Raw genomic sequence first — 5,894 nt, 5'->3', positions numbered from 1 at the left:
ATCTTATCACAGGACAGTATCATCATTCTGTTACCTTATTGGGTACATTCATTAGTGGTACATAAAACTTAATATAAAATTAAGTAGGAATTAAAAGTACAGCTAAGAACATAGTTGTGATCTGTGTGAGAGGATTCACCATCACACATTTCAGCTTCACACATTTCAGGCCTAATTCTCTCTGCTTCCTCAGAAGGGCTGGAAAGGACACCAGAGCCGTGAAGGCCAGAGGGCCAGAGCTTTGGGGACTGAGCTGGCCCAGGCCAGCAAGGGCCTCCTCCTGCCTCAAAACTTGGGGTCCAGGCTTCCGCCCTGGTCTTACCTAGAGGAAGAGGCAGTGGGTGGCCAGTTAGGCTAAAACATGGCAAGAGGTGACCTTGGGGCAGGTCCTCACAACATCTCACCTGATCACGGCTGCAGCCCGCCATCGGGTCCCCCAGGATCACAGAGCATCTCAATCCAGTACATGGAGTCAGGAGCCAGTGCCTCAGTTTCTTTATCTGTGAAATCTGGGGATAACAGCATTTCCCTCACAGGGTTATTGGAGGATTAACCGAAGTCGATCAAAATTAGCAGTTAGACCAGTTCCTGGCACTTAACAAGGGCTTTCTGTGTGTCTGCTGACACTACCGTTCCAAACACCATGATTTGAACCCCTGCTCTTGCCGCCAGGCCCCAAGCATCTCCCAGCCCCCTCACTGTCTGCAGCAGCCTCCAGGTCCTTCCTGGGGCAGAGCAGTGGACGTGGGGAGTGGGCTGCGCAAAAAACAAACTCCCTGACCACTAGCCCCAACAGTCCCTGCCGGCATGGGAAGGGCTGCTGGGGAGCAGGGTAGGAGCAGGCCAAGGATGGATAGCCGCTCTGGCCCAGCCTACCCAGCTCAGCACAAACCAGGGCCGCAGTAATGGGCTAGCGGCCCCCAGCTGCAACCAACTTCATTTTCTGCCACAATTAAATGATCGCCCACATTGGCTCACTCTCACTTATTCAATTACCTTCGCGGCCCTGAAGGACCCGCAGAGAAACAACCGTAAATAATGTGCATCAGCACCCCCAGCCCCAGCTGTCATCCCTCCCAGCACTCTCACAGGCCTGGCCCCGACCTTCCTGCAAGCATGGGACCATTGCCCAGTGCATCCTAGGTCCCCAGGTAAAATCTCCCCGGCTCCTACCACCCACTCTGAAAGTCAGTCCCTGAGATTTGGCAGATCTGGGTTCCCACCTGGCTTTACCGGTCTAGCTGCGGTCTCTAGGGGGCCACCCCATCTGCAAGCCTCTGGTTCCTCATCTGTGAAACAACAGAAAAAGTCTCTGTGGGCTATAAAGCGTTGCCCTTACCGGAAACCATAATCCTGGCTTCAGAGTCAAAATGCAACACTTCTAAATAGTGGGGAGAGGTGAACTGTCCTCTCTCCACCTGGCCCCACCCCAACTCCACCCACTCTGAAGGCTTCTGGAAATGCCATGTGCTTCTGTCCCTCCATGCCTTTGTGGATGCTGTTCCCCTTGTTTTTCCCTTCATTCACCTTTCTGCCTGGGGACTCCTATGCACCCTTCAAGGCCCAGCTTGGATGCCTTGAAGCGCACCCCTCCATGGTGAGCAGAGCTGGGCGTCGAACCCAGGTGTGTCCACATCTGCAGCCTGTGCTCCTCACCAGCCCTCCATCCCATGCAGCGCCAGACGTGGGTTCAAGTCTGGGCTCCTCCGCTGGCCGCTGGGCGACTCTGGGCAGGACCTTTCATCACTTTGCTTTGTCTCTCCCCACTCTATAAAATGAAAACACTGTAGCAAGTGGCCTCTGACGGCCCCTCTGGCTCTGGTGTTCAGAGCTTTCATTCTCTTGTTTAAAGCATTGCTCCAACCTGCAGAACCAACAAAGTTGTTAAAACTAAAGTCAGGAATGGTGGGTTCACCCCCTGGGGAGCTGCTCTGGGGCAAGGTTCTCCCCTCACCCAAAAGGCAGGTGGCAGTCTGTTCCCTCCAGGAGGGCAGCCCTCCACCCTAGAAGTGGTGGCAAAACTCTGGGATTCAAGGGCAGGGCAGGGCAGGGCAGGTCTTTCCTCTGACAGCCTTCGATGTCAGCCACCCAGGAGGCCTCATGAAAGTTGCACTCAGATTGTTTAAGGGGTAAAGGAGGCTCGCGCTGCAATACTGATGGTGTGGTACTGGGTTCTCGGTGCTGCTCATTGGCCCTTTGACGGATTAACAATCCACAAGAAGCTGCCCTCCTGAGTTGTCTTGGAAAGGTGTCCTCGCTGAGACTCAGCCAGATGTAAGCTGGGGGACGACTCATCACCCTGCACAGCTGGGAGAGCCAGACCGGTGCCAAGTCCCCCGCCTGTGTCCACAGGAGGCAACCATACACCACTGCTCTCCGGCTCCCTCCCCAGCCCAGATCTGGCCAGGGGCTTGGCTGGGGAAGTGGAGGGATCACCCAGGCTTCCCCACTCAGCGAGGATGTGTTCTTGCACTGCCCATGTGACCATTGGGCAGCCTGGTAAATAAGTGATAAAGAATGGGGCCCCAGGTTCAAATCCCACTTACCAGCTATATGACATGAGGCCTCTCTGGGCCTCTGTTTCTCAGCTGTAAAATGAAGGTAATAATAGCCCCAACCTTACTGTTGATGTGAGCATCAAATGAGGTAACGTTGTGGATGGGAAAAGCAGGCGTCCACCGACTGCTCACTGCCCTTGCTGATTGGTGGCCATGCTGGTGGCTGTGGTGGCTCCCTCTGCACAGCCCCCAACCTTGAGCCAGGGTTCTTCCCCTCCGGCCAGCGCCTGGCCAGTATGGAGTGCACCTGATGTTACTCCCAGGACTGATAGCTGACATCCCTGCAGCTATCTCGTCAAGGGAGTCCAGCCAGTTCACAGAGGATTAACACCAGCCCCCACTGTGAGGAGCCTCCTCAGATTCACAGGGGCAGTGGTGGGAGGCAGGTGGAGGCTGAGGAGAGGGTGTGGCTGCCTTGGCCTGAGGCCCTTCCTCCACCAAGGGTCATAGCTCATCAGCCTTTTGGAACCCCCGGCAGGCTCTGGTGCAGAGCCTTGGGTGGGATCCAGCCTAGAATTTCCGAGGTGAGGCTTGGGGATCAGGTGAGCCTGGCACAGGTGCGGTTCAGGGGGAAGAGCCAGCCGCTCAACCTTGAGCCCTCCTCTGACTGTGAGGCACTGCGGGGGACCTCTCAGCATGTGCTCCATCCTGGGCTTTCTAAGGAGGGGGTGGCAGCTGATGGGGGAAGTGGCCAAGTCCTAGAGGGCCCAGGGAGGCTCTGGATGACTCAGGGAGAACTGGGGAGGCAGGTGAGTGAGACCGACTGCCAACCATGAAGGAAGAACTCCTGGAGGCGAGATAGGATCCAGGCCCAGAGGGCAGGTGGGGAGGTGTTGTGGGGCAGAGGCAGATCCCAGACATGGCTCCGGAAAGAGGCGTCACTGCAGGCACCTTGCAGGCGAAGCTGAGCTTCGGGAAAATGACCATGGAGAGAACTTGGCCGCAGTTGGAAAACAGAAATAGAGCAGCGTATCCAATTGTGTAACAGAAAGCACCAGACCGTCAGTGCTTTTGTTTACTGCTTTGTGTCTCGGATCACATACTACTGGCTCAGAAATGTTGTTAACTAAACGGGGAAATAAGAAGTCAGTATGGAATCTTGCTCTTTACAATAAGACAAAAACAAACCAGCCATTGGATTGTGAGCTGACCCCCCTGAGGCCCTGGGTTCAGCAGGATCTGCCACTTATGGACCACCCGGCTCGGGTGGGAGGTCCCTTCCCCTCTGCACCCCCAGGGGCCTCCAGCTCAGCCTGTGGTGGCTCTAAGTTTCCCAGAACACGGATCTGAGTCCAGCCAGGAGGGAAAGGGGAAGTGGGGGAGGGCTGCGGGAAGGGCGGTCACAGCATCTTTGCCAGGGCCAGGTAACCAGAGCTCAGCACATAGCTGGGCGGTGAGGGACCAAGCATGCAGGAGGCTCACAAGCAGCCTGACCATCTGCTTTCCCTGGTGAAATGGGATCCACTGACCTGGGCTGGGGAGCAAGGGGTGGGGGTGCTTGGGATCCTCACTCCACTTTAAGCCAGGCCTCAGGGCACCCTGGGAATCCCTGTCATGCCTGCAGGGCTCTGCCCTGTCTGGTGGGGAGGACTAGGGTGGGAATGGGAAAAGAGGTCAGCCTTGGAACAGCAGCTGGGCTGGTGGGTGGGCAGCCCCCAGGGCACCTTCTTTTGCTACTAACACATCTGTTAAGCCCCGCCTGCTGTGCCAGGCCCCAGAGTGGGTGTGGAGGACACTGAGTGAACAGTAACCAAGGGGACCTCTGGGCTGAGGGCCAGGAGACCTGGGTTCTAGTCCTGCCTCATCTCCCAAGTCACCTCTGTCAACACCCAGGCTCACCTGCTCCATGGATGAGCAGTGAGGGAGTGACTTCCGGAATGAGTGCTCCATGGACATGTGTGGAAATGCCAAAAGGGAAATGGGAAAGCCATCGTGCCTTGGTGCTGCAGCAACAGGTCTGGGGGTCCCTGTTAGACCAGGAGGTGGGGGAGGGGACCCTGGGAAAGCAAGGACATGGGGGCTGTAGCCTAGTCAGAGAAGGGCAGGACCTGCCCCGGGGAAGCTGGCAGAGGGGTCAGGGCAGACCCTCTGGCCCCAAGGCTGGTGCTGAGCCTCTGGGGACCGAGCACCCACGTACCAAGAAGCCCCAGAAGGGACAGGCTGGGGCCCAGGGCAAGTGGGCCACCCAGAGCCCAGAAGAATTGCAGCCACAAGTGCAGGACAGCTGGAAATACCTGAAGGACAGACTTCAGACCTTTCTAATACTTAGTCCAGGGTCACTTAGACCTGAACACTGTCCCTTGAGAAGCCTCTGTTCTTTGCCCCCACCCTGTCTCTCCCTCATCACCAGACCTTGACAAGCCTGCCTCCTCAGCATCTCAGGAAAATGCCCACTCTCCCCACCAGGCCAGGACTCACCTGGAGGACAGCACCTGGGGCCTCATAACCTGCCAACCCACCAGTGACCCGCTCCTTCCCTGTCCCACTCTCCTCAAAGCAGAACAAGTGCTTAAAACACACACCAGAGCCTGGCCCTCCCTGGCGTAAAGCCCTTTAGTTACTCCCTAGAAGCTGAGGATATAGGCCTGTGAGGCCCACATCCCACTCCTCAGCTTCATCTGTCATCACTCCCCACTCCCTGCCTACCCCAGCCACCCGGAGTGCCTCCACCTCTCCACCCCGACCCCACCCCCCACCCCCACTGCCTCTGGGTCTTTGCACATGCTCTTCCCTTAGCCAAGGCACTCTTCTCACCACCCTCCCTGCAACCCAACCTGGATGACCCTCCTTCTCCCTTCTGTCTCCATAGGTCACTTCCCCCAGGCTGGGTGAGGGGCCCCTCTAAGCTCCATGTCCTCTCATCAAACACACTGAAACTGCCCTTTGACTGGCTGAACACCTGACCATAATTCCCCGACAACATGCACTGCTGGCAGATTCCAGGGCCTCCTTACAAGGGCCTCAAAAAATACTTGATTGTCCTCAAGCTGATTGACTTGATTGAATGTCTTGCTGCAAGACTCTCTGGCAGCCAGTGCTTGGGACAAACCAGCAGTGAGATTGCAGGGAATGAGTTGGGGGCTGGGAGAACATGACCCTAATCCCAGCCTTATCCCGTGAACAGGGAATCAGAAATTAACCAGGGGCCTGGGGCAATTGGCCCTTGATGCTCAGGGCCTGGCATCTATCCAGTCAGTGAGCAGAACTCTCCTCCTCTTCCTCCAGACTCCCTCCCAAGCCCTCCCCTGGGGCAGCCCAATACCAGCTGACAGTTGGACAGGCCAACCAGCCCCTGCTAGCCCTTCCTAAGGGTCAGGTGACCTCCCCTCCCCAGAC

Source organism: Camelus bactrianus, chromosome 20 (genome assembly GCF_048773025.1).
Source record: "Camelus bactrianus isolate YW-2024 breed Bactrian camel chromosome 20, ASM4877302v1, whole genome shotgun sequence".
Lineage (NCBI taxonomy): Eukaryota > Metazoa > Chordata > Mammalia > Artiodactyla > Camelidae > Camelus > Camelus bactrianus.
The sequence above is the reverse complement of the archived record's forward strand: the minus strand, read 5'-3'. Positions refer to the sequence as shown.